Below are 23,789 nucleotides of genomic sequence, written 5' to 3' on the forward strand. Positions count from 1 at the left end.
GGGCAGCATTCACATTTATGAAGTTATTGAAGAGCAACTCTGGTGTAGACACTGTTAAAATTCAAGTAAAGCAAATGTCAAGGAACAAGGATTTGAACCTATCAAAGTCTAAAAGACAAAAGATCAGCAATAGTGCGAACATAACAAGAACACCTATATAAAAATAGGGCTCTAATAACTACAGATAGATGACCAACGTTTAGAGTTTTTAATATTTTGACTAAGAAATGAATCATATAAAAATCCAATTCATCGATAGATACTTGCGTAGTGCTTGTGTTGAAACAAGTACTGTACAATCCATACTTGTTGGCTTTAAAAACAGACAAAGCCCTCGGAATCTTCGTATACAGGGGATTCTAGGGAACCATATTGCACAGCCACATCCTAGGATACACCTACAAAAGGGAGCTTAAGTTGGACTGTGTGCTCTGTTTACAATGATATTCAAAGTGACCATATTTTTAATAGTTCTACAAGGCTCTGGGAAATCCTCGACCCCATCACACGTGAGAATGAATATATCATATGCCTATGGGGACTGCCAAAGAGAGGTCATCCTTCACAGAAGAGTAAAATATGTCTCTAAAAGCATAGTAATAAAGTAAAGGTAGGTACTGATTAGCAGTGTTTATAAAAAATGCCCCCCCACAGCCAAACAATATACTTTAAACTGTTGTAGTTTTGAGCTGGTTTTTAAGAGCCCTTGAGGTGGTGATTTATGGTGAAGTCAGAAGGAGCTAGTGAGCTCAAAGTTGATTCAGTGCTAACAAGCGACTTGTGAACAACATCTGTATTAGCACCTTGTAACATGTTAAACATGTTAAGTAAGAGGGATGTGTCCTGGAGCCCATGAAATAGCAGCCACTGGGCGAGGCTCCTGGCTGATCTCCGCCATCCACCCAGATCCTGCCCCATTGCCGCGCGATGTGCCCCCAATCACTGAAAGTACAGGCTGATATAATCCCTGTCAAAATAGGTATGACTAATCACCCTAGTTCGTTTTGACAGAGCTGTGGCGATCGACTTGGTGTAGGGCCCTGGCATCCAAAATGGTGAAGCACAGGGGAAACGGGTGTTGTGTGCTGGACTGAAGGTGGAGTGGAGCGGTGGCCCTGGATGGGGGAGCTCTTGGCTCAACGCTGTCCCCCTAATCAAGGGGGACAACAAGACTCGATTCAAAGGCCTGCAGACATAGGCCTGGAGTGCATGGGAGGATCCCTGATGGGCCAGAGTGCCCACAGCCAGCGAGCTAGCTGGCGCTAAAGAGTGATCCGCTGTCTGGAGTAGAGATGGGGAACCAAGGAGCAGAAGCGTCGCTGGTGGGCCGGGCCTGTGGCCTCAGCCGCCCTCTTTCCCTGCAACACAGACTGTAACAAGACATCCGGATTCCCAGTGGGTGAGGGCGATGGGGCCTTGGGGCCGGATGAGTACCCTCCTCAGTCCCATGGCTTGTGGTGCCCGGTACAATACTTCCTTGGCCCCTGGCCGCTGTTGGGGCTGCAGGAGGCCCCTGAGACTTCTATTCAGGCCCTGGCTGGGGGCCTCTTGTGGGGATAGTCCTGGCGTGATTCCATGCCACTCCATGAGGAGTGGCATTGACGGGCCCTCGGACGAGAAGGGGAAAACCAAGGGCCAGCTTCGAGGATGCCATGGTCTGGAGGCCGTGGCCTGTAGGAGCCACGCAGCTGTTGCTCCATCGGCTCGTGCCCCAGGATAGATACAGGGCCCTGGCTGTTTCCCACAAAGGGATCTGGACCTGGGGGATATGGAACCGAGGGGGAGCAGGTGAGGACTCAGGGTGCATGGAAAGATCCCTGACGGGCCAGAGTGCGCACACGATCGGCAAACTAGCTGGAGCTAAAAAGTGAGCCACTCTCTGGAGTGGAGGCAGGGAACCGAGGAACAGAAGCATCACTGGCCGGGCCTGCAGCCTCAGTCGCCCTCAGACCCCGCAACACAAACTGTAATGAGACATCCAGACTCCTGACGAGTGGGGGCGATTGGGGCCTCCGGGCGGAACGAGGAGCTTCCCCAGTCCCATGGTGGGCGGTGCCGGATACGCTACTGCCTTGCCCCTCAGCTGCCCCCAGGGCTGCAGGATGCCCAAGAGACTTCTGTTTGTGCCCTCTACGGGGGCTTCTTGTGGGGATGGTCCTGCTGATGTGAGGGCCCCAGGAGGAGTAGCATTGAAAGGCCGTCAGAGGAGAAGAGGAGAACCGAGGGCCCGGTTTGAGGATGCTGCTGTTGCTCCATCGGTTGGGGCCCTAGGAGAGATACAGGGCCCTGGACATTTCCCACAAAGGGATCTGGACCTGTTGGGACATGGAACCAGGGGAGAACGATGGGCCTGGAGATGTTCCCAAGGCATGAGACCAGTGATGAGACACACATGGGCCTGATATAAGGAGCCCCTGTCCTTTACACTTGTGCCATCTCCCTGCCTCCCCACCTGCTGGGTTCTGTAGGGGGGCTGCGTTAGCGCCTGGCAACCAACTACTGTGGAGTGCCTGTGGCCGCGTACTGGGCATCCCGTGCGGGGAGAGGGATGACAGGCTTTGCGGTGATTACAGTATCCGGGTCAGCGATAGACGAGGGTCCTAGTTCAACTCAAATTAGTTACTCTGCAATACAGCTCGGTGGCCATGCCTGCCCCTACTGCGCTGATCACCATGGGCAAGCCTACAAGAAAGAGGGAGGGGACAGACTGGGACACCTCAATGTGCCTACACAGCCTGAGCTTAAAATTGCCACTATTGCCACTGACCTGAGCATCTTAAAAGACAATCATTGCAGGCTGTCTGACAGAGTCACTATAACCGAAGGAACTCTAGATGATATTACTCTTAATGCCACAGCGGTGCGCATTCTAGGGCCCGCCCCAACCCAATGTTCATCACCATGTGCACTAGCCAGGTCTCTTAATTGCCACCAACACACAGGACACGTTTCTTTCTGTGGCAAATTACATGTGGTTCCTTCAGGGTGTTGGTAGCTGCACTGTCCCCATCTTACAGCTCACTTTAATAACACACACAATCATATCTAAAGTGAAACAAAATGGTTTATTGCCAACGGAGTGTTTGCATCACTGGAGTCTGTAATGTGACGCTTTTATTTTACAGTTCTCCAGTATTGTGGTTTAAGGGACTACAAGTCCCAGCTGCCCTGGTAACAGCCATCTTAGGTGGCACCTGCTATTTAAGGTGGCCCCCACCCTACAGTCAGTGCTCACTATTCTGGGATCCAGACGAATTTGGAGCTTCGGTGTTGTGTCCCTTCAACCGGTCTTTGTTCTGGGTGACACGCTCCGGCGCATGTCTCCTTCTTAGTGCTTTTTCCTGGGCGTGGTTCCTGTTGTGATGTAAAGTCGGCTCCCACAGTAGATTACGGGCTCAGCACATTCTTGTTTACCCAAAGCTGTAAGACAGAAAACATTTTTTCTGTGATCCGTGTACTTTACCTTTCTCAGTTCACTTTGCACTTCACAAGCTTATTGAAAGATACATGATTTATTTAATGCACTGAAGTCAAGTAGAAGTTGCGTTTAAACATAATCCTATCTGTTCAGTTCCACTATTTAGTCTATAGAGCCTCATCAAAGATTATGACGCAAGGAATTTAATGATTATTATGTAATGGAAGTCAGAATTAAGGTGCATGTTTGAGAGTTTAATTCAAATTGTGCTGGAACACTTGAGAGTTATATGCGTGGGGTGTGTTTGATTTGATTGTCTTGTGAGATATCTTTAGAGTATATGATGAAGCCGGGGACTGCTGTTTAAAAGGCTCAGAAACATTAAAAATCCTCCTGTAAATCTTATCAAGAAAGGAAAATTGTGCGATTTAATTTGTTGGTATTATAACCATTTTTTCTCCACAGGTCTCCTTCCCCTCTATTCCCTTCCCACACCCTTTCCCCTTGCCTGGCCTCTCTAAAACTCAGCGCTATTATAGCTAGTAGAGTTAAAACTGCCTGGAGGTGGGCCTACTAAAAACTACATGCAGACCCTGAGGATTGGTCTAATTGAGAATTACTCCAAACATCCGGCAGTTGCAAACTCACATGACCAAGATGGAAAGTAAAGTGAAAGTCTGGAAGTGTCAGCAGAAAACGTGGAAAATAGAGCAAGAAGGAGCAACATACGTTTAGTGGGCCTACTAGAAAAAACTTTAAGGAAATGCAGCAAACATGACTGCCTTCTTGGAACCCTGGATACGCACTGTCGTCGCCCCAGAGGGCCTCTATCCATACTTTGCTTTTGAACAAGCCCATCGGGTGCCATCTGGACCTCTTTCGCTGGGTGCATGTTGTCACTAACGTGTTCCAATTCAAAGACCAGGATCCTATTCTGGCCCATGCTCGACTGCGTGCAGAGATAAAGATCGAAGGACCACTGCATCATGATATTCCCGGACTTTATCAGAGAAACATAGAAGCAAAGAGAATCATTTACCGTGACCAAGAAGAAGCTAAGAGACCTGGGGGTCCAGCATGCCATGTTGTTCCCTGCCAAACACTGTGTACCCAACAACAATACTACACTCTTCTTCACCTCCCCCCAACAGTTAGGGGAATCAATGGGATTGAACCTCCCTACCTCGAGAGAGGGTCAGAGAGAAAAGCAGAGCCCCCTGGGAAACGCCTAAGGAAGTCATGGAAAATTAAGACTATAGTAGCTCCATCACTTACTCAGGCACTAACAGAAAGACGAGAGGTGGTGGAGATGGCGGCAGCCCTTGGTAGAACGAGCCGTAGCATCTCACATCTAATGGATAATTTGTCGGACCGGGACTCGGTATCAGAGTGTGCCTCAAGTTCTTCCATGGACTTAGCAGACCCATTGCTGGCGATAACACCCGGAACGTCTGATGAAATTATATAACCTTGTTACACTTTGGGGCTGACTTGACTCTTCGCTTCCCCCCGTGAATGTGGGAAACTGGTAGCGAGGATAGTGGTATCTGAATATTTGGTACAGATTTTGTATGGCAGCGCTGAGAGCCCAAACATGTTCACATCAAATGGAGACCCGGAGGTTCTCCCTCAGCTTATAACAACACCGACCCCACTGGTGATGGGTGGGCTCAATCAGCAATGTGATTGGGGGTCTTCTGACGCTCCTGGCAAAGCAAATGGTGTGGAGTATCGCCATGAGAGTCTGCCTAGGAGCTTCTTGCATGAACCCCCCTGCTTTAACTGTTGAAAAAGTTAAAAAGAAAGTTTGGATAGGGATGTTTTTTATACCGGTCCTGGGAAGGGGAGTTGGGCTGTTTATTTAGTTGTTTTGACTAATATAAGTAGTGACACTGGGATCGCATCTGATCAATCATTACCTCATATACGTATCAGGGTTATTCCTGAGGCAACAGACGCGGGCAACAGCAATGTTGTGGCACGCACCTTATTAGACAACGACAACCCCCCATGGCGTCCTCTCTAACCTATAACTTCATAACATGGAATGGCAGGGGATTAAATACCATGTCCAAGAGATACAAGGTCTACTCCCTCTTAAAGAGGTGGGGTGTACGCATTGCAACCATTCAGGAAACATACCTTACAACCCAGGAATGCAATGCCACCAAAACACGATGGCGCGGACAAGTGTACGGCATGGTCGCGTAGGCTCTCATTATCCTAATGAGACTATTGGATTTGGGCGGTAGAATCAATTGCACTGTGAGTGACTGAGTCTGAACCCACTACAGGTGACACCTGTTGGCCTAATCCGGGTTTTGTTCCAGCTAACTAGAAGTGCCTCATCTCCACCCAAGAGCAGGGATGATTGGGCAACCGGGCGCATGACACAACTGACTCCTCAGGGAAATCGTGGCCACTCAGATCTCATCTGTTTTTCTCAGTTACATTATTCTCTCATATACAAGGATAATCAGAGGCAGAATATAGTTCAATAAGGTTTTATTGAAGTAAATGCATCTTAGATAATAAAGCATGTAATGCAATAATTAGGAAGATGAAGCATGACAGGATTAACATTTTGAAAAGGAGAGTAAAGCTTAAAAAGTACGCTACCATATTGTCGCTAGAATCATTAAAAATAGCTCCTATTTAGGCTAAGTTAGATCACAGCATGTTTAGCTCTAATTCTACCCTTCAGGTTCCCTGGGAAGACATCATCCCTCACACCTGAGGAAGACTCTACATAAGCAGCTGCCGGCAACCTATCTTACTGCAGCCATGTCTTGTTTAAGAACGCAGTGCTGGCCTAGGCAAAGAAGAGCTAGGTAGAGAAAATAAAACAAGACTGCAAATGAACCTATTGTTAAAATAATAAAATGAAGCTGAATAAAATATGTCTAGGTTAAAGTGCACAGCGGCAGGCCTAGTTTGCTAAAATACCATGTATGAAGCTATAACTAAAAATGGCTACACAACACCCTCCCCTTGCCAGTTCAAAGGTGGTTCAAAGCATAATAACGTATAAAAGCTACTAAAACACAATCTAAGGCATATATATAAGAATGGCAATAATGACAATTTAAAAAGACACTTGAGCATGCGTAAAAAGGACAATTGGAAATGTGAACTGTGGTGCAAAACGGGCCGAATTTCAAGAGTCAGAGTCATTTTGGAAGTTGCCAATCGAATCCGGGATAATCAAATACAATAAATCTTCCACTTTGGCAGGTGGTAAAGTAGGAAGTTCATCACCAAAGAAAACCAAGGAGCATTTGTGTTCCAAAGCCTGAGCTCCACCCAAGGCAGCAGCATTCCGTGGAGTGCCCAACAATAAGTTTAAACCTGCATCCTCCAGGAAGGGCAACTCATAAGCAGCTTCCTGTAGCAAATGCACCCTCAACGCTCATGTCTGGTGATGAGCCCTCAGCGAAAACATCAACAGATCAGCGTCCAGTGAAAGCAGGCGCTGCATAGAAAGACAAACATTCAGTGCATGTTCGAACTAGCACCAGAGGCACCGAAACATGTGCTGCACATGATAAAAAACCGGTCTGAATGACAGAGACCAGACACACTCCAATTGCTCCAAGAGTTTTGCTCCAAAGTACTGCATCACGCATTCATGACACGGCTGCACTGGGGTAAGCGCTTTCAGTCCTCCTTGTTGCGGCGGGACAGCCATTGTGCAGAAAAAGTAGCAATAGCAAAATGCCACCTGTTATAGCCAAAGTTATCAGAAATCCCCTGAAAATACTGGAGAATATTGAGTGGATGGTTGGAGGTATTAAGCCGAATATAAAGGAGAAAGTGTGAACAAAACCAGAACCAACAGCCTTAAAGAAATGTGCGATTCTAGTAGTACTGGACGCATTAAATGTCCGTCCCAGGAGCTCACCAAAGTGTATCGGAAAGTTAGTACTTAAAAGGTACTGTATCTCCGCTGATGACCTTGTCACCTGAAGCACATAGGTCTCGCGTGCAGGTGTGAGCCCCACATGTTTTTGAAACAATAAAGCCTTGAGTCTGCTCAACTTGTCAAAATTCACATTTGAAGTAGCGATAAGGGGCCAAATCTCAGCTACTTCCCTCTGTCGTGTAGGAGGAAAAAGTACGTTCCCGCAGCATGTAACAATCTTAGAGACTGAAACAACATAAACTATTCCGGCTCGCATCCCACACAAGTTTTCACTATTGAGGAGGACATAGCTGCCATTTGAGAGCACTTGGAACGCAGGTCTAATCAAGGGGACTGGAACTCCCTTCAGATAACAAGCCAAGTTTGCATGCAGAAGCTTTACATACCTCATGCAAGGACAGCTGTTTACAAACCAACGAATGGCTGTCAGAAGTCTTGCATTCACTACCACTAAGAAAGGCCTCTTTCATCCCACTGAGACATTTGTACAAGAAGGGCAGCTCCCACACCTCATGGATGTAACTATCTCCTAGACTTTCATATCTGCCCACTGGAATGTGTTTTAAGCAGGATATGAATTGGAGTGTTGAAATAGGCAGATTCATGACCCCATGTATTATCCACTCAGCAGATGGTATTTCAGCCACAGTAAAATGCAACTTTTCACATTTTTCAATATTTAGCATGACATAAGTTGCTTCTTTCTTAGCCATTAGTGGTTGTTGTCGTGTTAAATTAAATGTGGAAAATATGTCCCTTGTGCTAATGTTTTGCCAGGAATCGTAACCTACCTTCAATGTTTGTGGTGTCCTACCCAACTGCGTAATGGACCTTAGTTGACTCTGTCCATGGTGTAAAGAAGACAAGTCACTTTGTATTATGTCTATTGCAGAAGAAACAATGTTGTTTAAGGTGTTTATCTGATCAGACAGGGTATTAATCCCATTATCTACAACAGCTAACGCCTTCTGTAAGTTTTCCTGACGATTTGCCTTAACCGGGCAGCAACTTCTTGTTGAGAAAGCTTCCAAATTTAATTAAAAACTGCATATAAGAAGCACTTTCTGTGATGTTTTCTGGGGCCTTATAGGAAATCCTGTAAGTCAGAGTTATTACACATGAGACTGAAGTGATCTCTAACAGCATCCAGTGAGGAATTCTTTAACCATTGCTGGCAAAGTTTCTCTACACTGTATGTTGTTACTATACCCGCATGTTCAGATGACAGATAGCGAGGGTCTGGCCTACTTGTTCTAAAAACCCCAGTGGAGTCTATAAAATGTTTATGACACCCTTTGGTATCTATTGTTCACAATAACCACCCGCCAAAATGTGAAAGTGAAGCATTGAACATGCCATTCCGGACCCATTCGCCGAGCTGATCTTCAGTTGCATTTATATACATTTGCCATTTGTAAAACTTTGCCAGGGCAGGAATACTGGGCGCATTTAGGGCCAGATGTAGGTAGCTAAAAAATTGCGAGTCGGAAATTGCGAGTTGTAGCGACTCGCAATTTCCGACTCGCAAACTGGTATCCAACAAGAAATAGCGACTTAATTTTGCGACTCGCAAATGAAGTCGCACCGCAGATTGCGAGTCCGCTGTTTGCGAGGTCACTTTTTGCAGCCTTGCTAAAAACGGACACGCAAATTGCGACTGTGCCGCAAATTGCATGCAGGTGCAGCAGAACAGTTTGGAAAACACTTCCTGGCTCTTGCTGATGACATCACAGCCAGGAAGTTAACAAATACACCTGGGAGGAGGGAGGACCACACCCTTTTCTAACTGCTGAGCAACCACCTGGAGGAACAGCATCAAGAATGGAAGACTCTGGCAGGAAGAGAAAACTGAAGTTTTCAGAAAAGGAACTTGAGGTGCTGACAGACGAATGCTGCCAGCACCATGACCAGCTATTCGGAAGGGCTGCCCTGAGTGTGCCAGAGACGGAAAAAAGGAGGATCTGGAATGACATCCAGGAGAAGGTCAACGCCATAGGGGTGAGCCACAGGAGTATAGAGGAGATAAAAAAGAGATGGTATGACCTGCGCTCCAGGACCAAGGAGAGGGTGGCAGAGCGCCTCCGGGAGATAAGGGGCACAGAAGGAGGCCCATCCACCGTCCCACCGCCCACACCCATGGAGGAACTTGTGGAACAGACCCTTGAGCCTGAGGCAGTGGCTGGAATGGGAGTGCTGGACATGTCAGCGCCAGGGGCATCAACAAGTGAGTACCATGAAACATGCATGTACACCCATGTCTGCCATACCCCCACCCACCCAGTACACAGCAGCATGCACAACCAAATTAGCTCCATTCCAGACTTGTAACCCACCAGAATGGTGCATTATGGGCAATGTAGTTCAGTAGTCAGCTGATAGGCAACAGTTTATTAGGAGGCATACAACAGATGTTAGATACTGACAGTGTGTTCCCTATGTCCCACAGGTCTCCCACAAGACACCCCCACCAGCCAGTCCGTCCAGGGTGCAGAGAGCAGCCAACAGGCAGCACAGGAGTTCGAAGCAGCCACTACAGCGCCCAGCACCACCCAACCACAGTCCCCTCCAGCTGCACCAGTGGACATTGTGGATATCGACACAGCACCTGGTCCCAGCCACAGTGTCATACAGCAGGACCCTGAAGCTCCACCGCGTCGCAGAGTCCCATCAGTGTCCCAGGAGGATGGAGGTGACTCTTCTATGTCCGCCGCAGAGGCAGCCCTCATAAGTGGTCACCGCCTGCAAACAAGGCAGATGAGAGTAATATCAGGGGCAATGCAACGTATGGAGCGTAATTTCACCACAGGGCTGGCACAGGTGAACACACAGTTCCAACGTCTGAACAATAATGTCGGTGACCTTGCACTCTCCATCCGTCAACTCGTAACAGAACTAGTGTCAGAGAGAGAGAGTGCAAGTCGCCGTGAGCGGCAACCTGTACACCGGTTGGACCGCATGGCTGCATCAATCGTCCGCCTGGCAGTCAAAACCACAGGGCTGTCACACCATACAGTTAGTTTGCAGGTGGACCTGGGCCACTTTGCAGGGGATGTGGCTCGGGGACTGGGTCGCATCAGCCATGCTGTGGACATGCTAGAGGCAAGACAGGTGGATAGGGGTACGGCAGAGACACCTCAGGATAGTGAGGAGTGGTCCACCTTCAGCAGCGCATCTGCCACGGACACACGAGTCTTGAGGAGTGGCAGTGCACGTCAGGGGTCTTCTGACACACCGAGCACTAGCCATGCTGGGCGTCCCAGGCAGAGGAGTTGAGCCTATGCACTGCAGGACACTTGAGGCACATGAGGTGAATGTGTCCTCATTGCAGGTGGACATTTACAGCCCCTTCACAAAAGTTCAGTTCATCATTACTTAGGTTCACTTAATAAAAGTTCTTGTTTGTTCCACTTCACAACTGGGCTCTTTGTGTGTGACATTAGTGTGTGTGGTGACAGTTAGCACGTACCTTCCAAAGCATTGGTTTACAATGTGGTCCCGTCTCTGTCTGCCTTGATTTGCAATGCTTCTATCCCCATGATGGCGATGTGGTAGCTCTTGCTCGTCATCCTCTGAATCTGGGTCTTCAGGGGTGAGATGTAGCTCACGTCTGGTGGCAGTGTTGTGCAGTATAGCGCATGCGCCAACTATCTTGAATGCTGTCATTGGGACATACTGGAGCGCACCTCCACTTCTGTGGAGGCATCGGAATCTTGCCTTTAACAGTCCAAAGGTCCTCTCTATGACATTTCAGGTCCTCCTATGTGCACTGTTATATCGCCTCTCATTCTCATTGCTGGGTGCTAAGTACGGGGTAAGTATCCATGGTCGTAGCGCATATGCACTGTCACCTGTTTGGCATAAATGGACAATGTTAGCAGGCCATGGATGGTTTATACTGTTACCTGTGTGTATGGCTTCAGGGTGTATTCAGCAATACCTAAGAGATATCCGTCTCCAAACTCCCCACCTTCTAGGCGTTGGTGTATCCCACTGTGCCTGAAAATGTAAGAGTCATGTGTACTCCCTGGAAATTTGGCTACCATGTCAGTGATAACATAATGGGGGTCACTTACCACCTGAATGTTCAGTGAGTGAGTGAGTGGGTACACTTCCGGTTGCGGAACAGATATTCCAGATTTGCAGGAGGGCATATTTGTATATGTGTCCCGTCTACACACCCTATTATATGAGGGAAGTTGGCAATCCTGTAGAATTCCAACTTGGTGCTGTTGATTTCTGCCTCATTCCTGGGTAGGTATATGTATCTGGACATGTGTGTGAGTATGGCATCTAAGAAACATCTGAAGAACCGTGAGAGTGCACTTTGGGATACCCCACCTGCCACAGCAATGACCTCCTGATAGCTACCCGAGGCCAAGAGGTTTAGTGAGCATAGCACTTGCACATGTGTGGGGATGGCGCTGCCGCGCACATTCTGGTGTTGCAGCTGCAGATTGAGTAGATCTATTAATTCTAATATTGCTGCACTGCGGAGTCTGTATTTATCATATATCTCCTCCTCTGTTTGTTGGAAAAGTGTCTGCCTGCTTCTGTATATCCTCTCCTGTCTCTAGCTCCTCCTCCTCCTCTGCTGTGCGGCGTGGACTCTCCTCCTCCTTGCTATCACATATATATCCACCATCTTGAGTAACCCAGATGCCTTCTGGGTCTTCTTTTATACTTTGGTTCCGGTTACCACCTGCTCTGACTTAGTGGTAAATTGGGTGTACAAAATGGGCTTTTTGCGACTAGTCGCAATTTGCGAGTGGCTTTTTCATATGGTTTGCGACTCGCAAATTGCAACTTTCTATTTGCGGGTCACACAATGGGGTCGCAAATTTTCCGAGTCCGTAGTGGCTCGCGTCGCAATTTGCGATTCGGAAATGGGGTTTTTGCCTTACATTTCCGATTTTGCGGGGTAGCAAATTGCGATTCGGGCCATTTGCGACTCGCAAAAAGTTTGCTACATCTGGCCCATAATTCCTTAATTTTTGCTAATCCTAAACAGCTTGTCTGTTATACAATTTCATTTAAAAATATAATTTGAACAGGTATCAGGCATGCTCTAAAAAAAGCTTTCTTCCCCCTTATTTGCCAATTTTTTGTTTCCCGCACAATTTTTAAGTCAATCGACTTCAGCCAGTATGCATAGCCTTCTATAGCCAACCGGGAAACAAATGAATCAGAATAAATGAATTTCGTATATGTCAATAATATATGTACGTTTTCCATCAATGTCAATTTGAAATAATAGCATTTTTAACTTTGTGCCCAGAAAAATATGCACATTTTTCAGAATATGTTTTAGAACTCGCTTGAGGTGGGGTTGGACAATGTTCCCATTGTGTGTAATTTAAAATCTTTTTTGGGGTGCTTGCTCTATGATTGAAATGGTGTCCATAGTAGTTATAGCAAAATATTTCAACATAATTCTCTTTAGATTGATAAATAGCCTCACTTTCAAAGACAGTAAAATACTGCAATTCTGTCATCATAGAATCAACTGTTTTTACATCCCAGTCATCAGAAACAACTCTGGGTATTATTATATCTTTCATAGAAAGTTTAAATACATATGATATTTGAATGACCTCCGTCGGGCTGTATATATCAAATGTGACTTTATCCCAAACAATTCCACCAGGAATTGGTATAGCAGAAATGTTCACGAAAGACAAGTCTCTGCGGATCTTGTAAGAATCAAAATTCAAAGGAAAGTCTCTCTTGTTTGTGAAATCCTGCCTTGCCCAGGCCAGGCCCCAGACACACACCAGGGGGTTGGAGACTGCATTGTGTGAGGGCAGGAACAGTCCTTTCTTGTGTGAGCAACCACTCCTCCCCTCCCTCCTAGCACAGATGGCTCGTCAGGATATGCAGGCTACACCCCAGCTTCCTTTGTGTCACTGTCTAGAGAGAGGTGCAAACAGCCCAACTGTCACACTGACCCAGACAGGGAATCCATAAACAGGCAGAGTCACAGATTGGTTTAAGCAAGAAAATGCTCACTTTCCAAAAGTGGCATTTTCAAACACACAATCTTAAAATCAACTTTACTAAACGATGTATTTTGAAATTGTGAGCTTAGAGACCCCAAACTCCACATGTCTATCCGCTCCCAAAGGCAATCTACACATTAATCATATTTAAAGGCAGCCCCCATGTTAACCTATGAGAGGGATAGGCCTTGAAACAGTGAAAAACGCATTTAGCAGTATTTCACTGTTAGGAAATATAAACCACATAAGTATATGTCCTACACTAAACATACATTGCACCCTGCCCATAGGGCTATATAGGGCCTACCTTAGGGGTGTCTTACATGTAAGAAAAGGGAAGGTTTAGGCCTGGCAACTGGGTACACTTGCCAAGTCGAATTGGCAGTTTTAAAACTGCACACACAGACACTGCAGTGGCAGGTCGGAGCCATGTTTACAGAGCTACTAAGGTGGGTGGCACAACCAGTGCTGCAGGCCCACTAGTAGCATTTGATTTACAGGCCCTGGGCACCTCTAGTGCACTGTACTAGGTGCTTACCAGTAAATCAAATATGGCAATCATGGATGAACCAATTTCATACACATTTTGTGTAGGAGCACTTGCACTTTAGCTGGATAGCAGTGGTAAAGTGCCCAGAGTATCAAAAACAGCAAAAATAATGTCCAGCACACATCAGCAGCCTGGGAAACAGAGGCAAAAAGTTATGGGAGACCACGCCAAGGATGCCAAGTTTAACACATGTCCCCCCCAGCTGAAAGTGGGGAGCAACTACCCAACCTCATGGGAGTTCTCATCACTAAGGTGGAAGAATCTAGACAGACCATCAGCATTGGCGTGTTCTGTGCCAGGGCGGTGTTCCACCGTAAAGTCCATCCCCCGTAGGGAAATGGACCACCTCAACAGTTTTAGATTCTCACCCCTCATCCGCATTAACCATCTGAGGAGTCTTTGGTCGGTCTGAACCCGGAATTGAGTCCAAACAAGTAGGGCCTTAGCTTCTTCAGCGCCCGGACCACAGCAAAAGCTTCACGTTCTGTGGCACTCCACCTACGTTCCCTGGGAAGTAGCCTCCTGCTTATGAAGGCTATGGGTTTATCTAGGCCATCTTCATTAAGCTGTGAGAATACTGGTCCAATGCCATGCTCTGAGGCATCTGTTTGCACAAAAAACTCCTTGGAGTAGCCAGGTGCCTTCAGCACATCTGCTGTGTGCATGGCAGCCTTCACAGCATCAAAAGCGGTCTGGCAAGCCTCTGTCCAGATCACCTTTTTGGGTTGCTTCTTAGAAGTCAACTCAGTCAAGGGGGTAACAATGGTACCATACCCCTTGACAAACCTCCTGTAGTAGCCAGTGAGGCCTAAAGAGGCTCTCATCTCAGTCTGGGTCTTGGGAGGCTTCCAAGCCAGAATGGTATCAATTTCTGGCAGTAGGGGTGCCACCTGGCCACTCCCTTCCCTTCCCTTGTGTCTCAAGTACACCACAGAACCCTGCCCTATTTGGCACGTGCTTGCCTTAATAGTGAGGCCTGCTTTCTGCAGGGCCTCCAACACTCTGCAGAGGTGTTGCAGATGTTCCTCCCATGTGGAACTAAAAATAGCAATTTCATCCAGGTAGGCAGCACTGAACTCATCCAGCCCAGCCAACACCTGGTTAACCAACCTCTGAAAGGTGGCAGGGGCATTCTTCATCCCAAATGGCATCACTTTAAAATGAAAGTGCCCATCTGGGGTAGAAAATGCGGACCTCTCCTTGGTCCCCTCAGTCAAGGCAACCTGCTCGAGGAGGGCCAAACACTGGAAAAGGCATGAGGTATGCATGCCTTTCACTAATGGAATCAAGCGGATTTTAAAAGGCAAGCCACGAACCAATGAAAGTGACAGGCATGACATAGGCATGGTTAAAAGCCCAAAGAGAGATTACAACAGGGATGAAGCACTTGTGCGCTCAACCCGAAAAATGAACTAATTCTTTAGATGTATATTATTAAGATTTTGTTTTAAAAAGCTTATAAGGATTATCTGTAGCTGCACTCTGTGCACTTAAATAGAACTATGTGTTGCACTTTATCCTCAGCTGTGATGTTTTGAATATTGTCAATTTTGGTATGCATAATACTGAATAGCTTCCCGATTTTTTAAATTAAACTGAAATAGCGACTTGTTCAGAAACTGTGGAAATAAAATATGAAAGGGTAAAAACTATTTGAGTTTTGTATATAGACAAAAGCTATTTTCCAGGTGTAAAGGCTGAGCTTTTGCGAATCAGTCTTCACAACAAAATAATGTACAAAAGGCTCACTATTTTGCAAATCTGTCAGTCTCTCCTTAAAAAGAACTGTCTTAAAAGTGGTAGATGTTATATGACATAAATAATGGCCAAGATAATGTATTGGCTGCTGTCTTGCATGTTCACACCTTGTTTCATAACCTCTTGCAGTCTTTTAAAAGCATGAAGGTCATAAAATGTAGTTCATTTACTTAAAGTCTCTGGGGTGTAAGAAGAAAACTTGGAACATATCTAGTCGATGCAGAACGCAGAATATGAGGCTTCCAGATATAAATGGCTCATCTCCAAACAACGTGGAAAACAGTAAATCATCCCTTCAGAAAAATATGTTCTGAGAGTTAGTTCACAAATTTTCTGAAAGCCTATTTTATAGAAAAAAATCTTATTGTTAAGAAATTTGTTCAGTTGTCAAACACAGGACTCATACACTGCATGAACAATTAAGTTGAATATTAAATATAAGCGACACAATTTACTACATTTTGCACTTAGTTCATTTTGGAATAATTCCATCTCGATCCGTTGATGGGGGCTATTTTTCGATTCTGTATCAGGACTGGAGGCTATGGATTATGCTTTTCTCTCTTTATCTCTTTACTGCATCAAAAACCAACAGCCAATGAAAACACTTTGACCAGAAAACTACATTTCCTAACATTCCCAGTAGTCCATATCACTGTCCAATCATATTTCACCCCATCTATAAAGGTCACCAACAACTGAGTCCTTACTCTCCCTCTTCCTTTGCTGCTCGCAGCCCAAGATAAATGTCTTTCTACTTACTAATTTCATATATGGTTATTGTTACAGTTATTCTTATGTTCTTTTGGCAATGTGGAGCAGGAGTGAGTCTCGATCCTGGCATTTCGCTGCCCTTTCGGTTCGGTGGTCGGTCGCAATCCGATTACCCCTGACCAGTTTTCTATATGCAGAGCGGAGCATCGCTCGTTTTATCGCGGGGTTGCTGCTTCATTTGTGGAGCACAGCACGCGTCCGCTCGCCTGTATTCAAACGCCGGAAGCAGAGGAACAAGTTCTCTTTTTACATCCGATGCCACGCATGCGCTCGGACGTCCCGCTCTGATTTGAGCGTTTCTCTCCTAACGCATTGCGTACATCATGTGCAGTTTAATCCTCGGTCCCAAGAATGCCCAACGGGTATAAAAAAGTGTTGTAGGGCTTTGCCCTAGGGGATTTTGGCAGGTGCTCCCTCCACAGTAAAAGCTGTTGTTGTCTTGTTACCAAACTCTTGAGGCCAGTGGTTCAAATCCTCAGAGAAAGAGGCGTTTGTCTCATCATTTACCTGGACGATATCCTCATCATGGCCCAATCAGTGGAGATCATGCTGATGCATTTGTCATGGACGATGCAACTTCTTCAGGACCTAGGTTTCCTCAAAAACCCAGAGAAATCTACCCTGACTCCGTCCCAAAACCTAGAATTTTTAGGTTTCCAGGTAGATTCTGTCAGAGCGCAAATGTTGTTGCCCCTTTCCAAATGGACCTCTATCAAAAAAGAGTTGAGTAGAGCCCTTGTATCTCCAAGAATATCATTGAAGACCCTGGCTCGCCTTGTGGGTCTTCTAGCCTCCTCCATCCAGGCGATCTTCCCATGTCCCCTTCATTATCGATCTCTACAGTGACTAAAGATTTTACAACTTAGCAAGGGTCTTTCATACTCGGAGCAGATCCTATTATCTGACGAGGTCAGAGAGGAAATAACCTGGTGGTTAGATCACATGGATGCCTGGAATGGCAGAGCAATCTTTTCAGCCCCTCCAGAAGTAATGATAGAGTCAGATGCCAACCTTTGGGGCTGGGGAGCTCGAAGCAGCTCGGTGAAACTGGGGGGACGATGGTCTTCTTAGGAGGTGACACTCCATATGAATTGCCTCGAGCTTCTAGTTGGAGCCTTTGCGATTTGGTCTCCCTTCCCTCGCAAAGCGAGTTGTTGTATCCTTCTTCGCATGACCAACATTTCAGCAGTACGTTATATAAATCATCTGGGGGGATACCAAATCACAAGTTTTGGTAATGATAGCCAAGGAATTCTGGGAGTTTTGCCTCCAACACCAGATTTCTGATATGGCGGAATACATTCCAGGTCGGTCCAACCTGGTAGCGGACTGGAACTCTTGATTTCTGAGGGATGGCAGCAATTGGAAACTGGACCCTCAGAAATTTTCCGGCATCAATCGATTCTGGGGTCCATATTCAGTCAACCTGTTTGCTTCACGTCTGAATGCTCAGCTGCCCCAATTTTTCAGCTGGAGACCATGGTGGTCATTACAACCCTGGCGGTCGGTGTTAAATCGGCGGTAAGACCGCCAACAGGCCGGTGGAAAAAAAAATCAAATTACGACCGTGGCGGAAACCGCCAACAAAGACAGCCACTTTAACACTCCGACCGCCACGGCGGTACAAACAAACAGCGCGGCGGTCACCGCCAACAGACAGGCGGGAGACAATGTACCACCCACAGTATCACAACCTACCAATCCGCCACCTTTTCCGGGGCGGATTCACCGCGAACAAAAACACAGCCGAAACAGGACTTTGAAGGGAAAACGCTCACCTCTGCACACCCCACGAGGAACCAGGACGCCAGGGAACCCGAGCTCCACATTTTACCAGCCTTTATCTTCTTGCCCCTCTACCAGGAGCACGAACGTCGGCAGCGAAGACCACGGTAAGTACTGCACCTACGACACAGGGTGCCCAGAGTGCTTCATCCTGCTCGTGGCAGCCTCAGTAGCATCAGTGCTTTTGGCGCTCATGGGCCTGTGGTGGTGTCCTTGGCAGCAGTGCTTGTGGCAGCGGTGTCCTTAGCAGCGGTGCTTGTGGCGGCGGTGTCTTTGGCAGCGGTGTTTGTGGCGGCAGTGTCCTTGGCAGCGGTGCTTGTGGTGGTGGTGTCCTTGGCAGCGGTGATTGTGGCGACGGTGTCCTTAGCAGCGCTTCAGCTGCTGGCGGTCCTGTCTTAGGCAGCGGGGCTGCTGCTGGCGGTCCTGTCTGGGGCAGCGCTTCAGCTGCTGGCGGTCCTGTCATGGGCAGCGGGGCTGCTGCTGGCGGTCCTGTCTGGGGCAGTGGGGCTGCTGCTGGCGGTCCTGTCTGGGGCAGCGGGGCTGCTGCTGGCGGTCGCCTCCTGGGCAGTGGGGCTGCTGCTGGCGGTCCTATATGGGGCAGCGGAGCTGCTGCTGGTGGTCCTGTCTGGGGCAGCGGGGCTGCTTCTGGCGGTCGCCTCCTGGGCAGTGGGGCTGATGCTGGCTGTCCTGTCTGGGCCAGCGGGGCTGCTCGCTGTCGCCTCCTGGGCCGCTGGGCTGCTGCTGGCGGTCTCCTCCTGGGCAGCGGGGCTGATGCTGGCGGTCCTGTATGGGCCAGCGGGCTGCTGGCGGTCGCCTCCTGGGCAGCGGGGCTGATGCTGGCAGTCGCCTTCTGGTCAGCGGGGCTGATGCTGGCGGTCCTGTCTGTGCCAGCAGGGCTGCTGTTGGCAGTCGTGTCTGGGGCAGCGGGATGCTGCTGGCCGGCTCCTGGGCAGCGGGGCTGATGGCGATCTTCTCCGCCGTGCTGACCTTCCCAGACCTGCCGGGTTTCTTGTGCCCCTTCCCCACCTACCCCTGGGAGCAGCTTTGCTGGCTGTTGTCTCCCCCCTCTCCCGCCAGGCACTGGCCAACTTTTGATGCTTGACAGGTGGGGGACTGTCCGTGCTGTGGCTCCTTGCCACACTGACTGCCCTGCTGCCTGGTGCACTCCAGAATCCGGTGACTACTGGCCCCACTGGTCCCGCCGATGTTGTGGCTGAGGTGCTAGGTTGGGACCTGGAGAGTCGGGCCCTAGGAGACTGACGGGGTGGGGGAGGTGAGGGAAAGAGGTCAAGGGTGGACAGGAAAAGTTTCTTAGGAACACTGGGACGGGTAGCTGGAGGGGGTTTGGGAGTGGAGGAAGAGGTTGTGGTTGTAGGAGGTGTACGTTTGGTGGATTTGGGTGAAGGTGCATGCGCTGGAGGCTGTTGTGAGGTGGATGGCTGTTGGGTGGGTGTGTGCCTGCGTTTGTGTACCTTGGGAGGTGGCGTCACAGACACACTGGGAGAGGACACAGGGGATGTGTGAATGGTAGTGGGGGTGGTGACTGCACATGAGCGGGGTGTGGTGGTGGGTGTGCTGGAGATGGAAGTAGTGGTTGTAGATGCAGTGCATGCAGGTGTGAGCGGAGACGAGACTGGGAGGGAGGAGGGAGAAACAGTGGAGGCAGTGGATGTTGCTATGTCTGCATGTGTGTGATGCTTGCGTGAGTGCCTGTGGTATGTGTGGTGCTTATGTTTGCCTGAGCTTCCTTTGTGTGTTGAGGTGTGTGCATGCTGGTCTGATGGTGTGCTTGGGGTAGGCTAAGGTACAAGGGATTGGGTCTGGGTGGAGGAAGATGGAGGGGGGAGGCTAGAGACAGGGACAATGGCTGCCATCAGTGTTGAGGCCAGAGTCTGAAAAGCTTGCTGAAGGGCTGCCTGGCCAGAATGAATGCCCTCCAGAAATGCATTGGTTTGTTGCAACTGTCTCTCTTCACCCTGGATGGCATTGAAAATGGTAGACTGCCCAACAGTGAGGGACCTGAGGAGGTCAATGGCCTCCTCACTGAGGGCCGCAGGGGTGACTGAGGCAGGGGCTGAGGTTCCTGGGGTGAAGGAGATGCCCACCCTCCTGGGTGAGCGGGCACGGGACAAAGGCTGAGGGGCTGCTGGGAGGACGGTGCTGGAGGGGGGGTGGCGGCTGTACCTGTAGACGTGGGGGCACAGATGGGGCTGCCACCACAAGGGAGCTCCCATCAGAGGACGAGTCTGTATCACTGGTGTCAGCTCCTGTCCCCGCAGTGGAGCTCCCCTCGCCCTCCGTCCCACTGGTGAAACCAGACTCCATAGTGTTGCCCTCCAGGGCCATGTGGGATGCAGCTCCCTCCTGCTCCGGTGCCACTGCTCCTCCGCCTGATGATGCTAATGCACACATGTACAGGGAGACCACAAAAAGGGGGGGGGGGGAGACAGACAAAAGACATGTTGAGTGCATGCATTACCGCTACCGTTGGCGGACATGATAGACACAGAAGCCCCCTGCACTACGCCGCGCACTTGGGGTCCACTATTCAATCCCTGGGACATGGCCTACAAGGCTATGGCCGATATCTGCACACATGGATGTCACAGGAGCCTGACTAGGTGTAGTTGGCACTGTACCCAGGTGGGGTGGGGTGCCACAGGGTCTGCCTGAAAAAGGGGACTTAACTAGCACACTCGCCCTGGCCTAGGGGAACCCACAGCCCACCTCCCCCACCCAGACACCTCCACTGTGTGCTGAATCAGCAGAATGAGAGTGTACTTACCCCCTCGTTGCTGCTGTGATGCCCTCAAGCACCCATTCAACTCTGGGTACGCCACCGCCAGGATCCTGAACATCAGGGGGGTCATGGTGTGACGGGCATCCCTCCCACGTTGGGAGGCCCTCCCCAGCTGGGCCTCCACCGTCTTCTTGCTCCAGCGGCGAATGTCCTCCCATCTTTTCCAGCAGTGGGTGCTCTGTCTGTGATAGACCCCCAGGGTCCGGACGTCCTTGGCGATGGCACGCCAAATATCCTTCTTCTGGTGGGCGCTGACCTACATGAATTGTACAGGGGAAAAGGAGAAGTTATTACCAACTGAACTGTCACAGTCATTGGCCCGCATCCTATCCTTACCATGTGGCACATGAACTCACTGTCGTTTCATGCACGCATCATTCTCCCCCCCCATCTTTCATCCACACCACTCCACATAGGCATTGCCCATACAGCATGCTCACAGTGTACTTACCTGTTTGTCTGGAGGACCGTAGAGTAGCGTGTACTGGGGGAGAACCCCATCCGTGAGTTTCTCCAACTCCTCCGTGCTGAAGGCAGGGGCCCTTTCCCCAGACGCAGGAGCCATTGTCTCTTCCAGACTGAGGTCACAGCAGCACTCGCAGTGTAGGCCCTCTCCTGTCGAAGATTAGGTATCAAATGATTCAACAGATAGAAAATGGCAGTCACGTCCGCGGCGGTGCATACCGTCACCACCGGCCTACATCGTCATTGGCTCTTGGGACCCATAGGGTCCAATGTTAACCAATGCAGAATTGTGCCGCGGTCTTCGACCGCCTACCGCGACGGTGTACAACGTCAGCGCAGTTACCTCACATCCCATTGTCCCACTTTAGAGGTCAGGCAGCTGCCATTTCAGGGGCCCACATGGCTTTATTTTTAACTGCGTCACACATACCTAGGCCTTGTCTCAACACTCATACAGGCAAAATTCGGGTTATGAATGGTTTTCTGAGTAAGCTGTGTTTACGTACCTCTGAGTTGGTTGACCCTGTGCTCGCTGTTGTCCTTCATAGGCACCGTCCTTTGGGACATGTGAGGAGATGGGGGCATCCTCCGGTGTACAGACCGCTGGTGGACCTGTCGACAATGGAGGAAACACATGTAATCATCACCTACAGGCTTGATCGTGCCACAAACCTGGAACTGTGTGCCCAGTTGGAGACAGACCTGATGTCAGCTATCCGCCATCCCACAAGAATCCCCCCTCAAGTGCAGGTGCTGTCAGTACTCCATTTCCTTGCAAGTGGGTCTTTTCAAACTACAGTGGCCATAGCATCAGGGAAGTCCCAGCCTATGTTTTCCACCGTGTTGTCCAGGGTGTTGTCTGCCCTGCTGAAACACATGCGGAGCTACACCGTGTTCCCTCAGGTGGAGGATTTGCCTACAGTGAAAGGTGACTTCTATGCCCTGGGACATTTCCCCAACATCACAGGTGTACAGAAACCAGAAGTGTTACCATTTGATGAATTTGCAGATGGTGTGTTTGGCCGACCAATACATCTCCCATGTTAATGCCAAATTCCCTGGCTCAATGCATGATGCTTACATCCTGCGGAATAGCAGCATCCCTTATGTGATGGGTCAACTCCAGAGGCACCGTGTGTGGCTGTTAGGTGAGCACCTGGAACCAAATCAGTGGGAATAGTTGTCTGGGTCTGGGGATATCCCTACAGGTTAGTGTGTGTCTAACAGTTGTCCCTCACCATTTGCAGGTGACTCTGGCTACCACAACCTGTCATGGCTACTGACCCCAGTGAGGAATCCCAGGACAAGGGCAGAGGAACGCTACAATGAGGCCCATGGGTGAACTAGGAGGATTATAGAGCGGACCTTCGGCCTCCTGAAGGCCAGGTTCCGGTGCCTCCATATGACAGGTGGATCCCTATTCTACTCACCAAAGAAGGTGTGCCAGATCATCGTGGCATGCTGTATGCTTCACAGAGTAGCCATGCGACGACAGGTGCCTTTTCTGCTGGAGGATGGTCTAGATGGCTGTGTTGTTGCAGCTGTGGAGCCTGTGGACAGTGAAGACAAGGAAGCAGAAGAAGAAGACATGGACAACAGGGACTCAGTGATCCAGCAATATTTCCAGTGAAACACAGGTAAGAATACAAACCTGCCTACTACATGTACTTTAACACTACTACCTCTCTACTGTCTGTCCTTTTCACCCAGTGTATGGTCACTGAGTTGTTACTTTCCCTTACGATTTCACAGATGTGGGTCCCACTGTGTGACATCTGCTTTGTTTCCTCATGGACTACAGCTGTGTGACATAGGTATGTGGACATTACAATTGAAAGAGCATTTTGTCACTGCAATTGCTAGTACACAATTTTGAAATCACAGACAGACTCCAGATTGTTTTGTGCTTTAAGGGTGTTTATTTAAGTGCTCAATATTGGAGGGGGTTGTAAAATGGTGAGGGATGATGGTGGAGGAATGTCCATGGCAGAGTCCAGTCCATTAGTCTCACAGGTGCATTGTCCAAAGGGGCATAGGAAGTGGAGCTGGGGCAGTTTGAGGATGGACAGGGTGACAAGGTGGGACAAAAGGATGACATTCAGGGTGGTCTAATTTCTTGGCGGGGGTCTTGGCATCGTTCTCTGTCTTTGTCCTGGATCTCAGGGACCGTTTGCGGGGTGGTTCTCCCTCTGCAGCGGGTGGGGTGCTGGTGTGGTGGTCCTGTGGCGGTGCCTCCTGTCCACTAGCGCCGGCGCAGGTGGTGGGCAGTTCATCGCCCAGGCTAGTGTCAGGGGCCTCTTGTTGTGCCACAGGGTCCCTCC

General features: G+C 49.0%; 1 long non-coding RNA gene across 1 annotated transcript in view; it reads right to left on the bottom strand.

Moving 5' to 3' along the window:
• Positions 1–2,977: 2,977 nt before the first annotated feature.
• LOC138247319 (uncharacterized) overlaps positions 2,978–23,789 on the bottom strand; it is a 36,007-nt gene continuing 15,195 nt past the window's right edge. The window contains exon 3 of the long non-coding RNA XR_011194434.1: positions 2,978–3,420. This is a non-coding gene — a long non-coding RNA (uncharacterized lncRNA). The remainder of the gene's footprint in view (positions 3,421–23,789) is intronic.

Source organism: Pleurodeles waltl, chromosome 7 (genome assembly GCF_031143425.1).
Source record: "Pleurodeles waltl isolate 20211129_DDA chromosome 7, aPleWal1.hap1.20221129, whole genome shotgun sequence".
Taxonomy (NCBI): Eukaryota; Metazoa; Chordata; class Amphibia; order Caudata; family Salamandridae; genus Pleurodeles; species Pleurodeles waltl.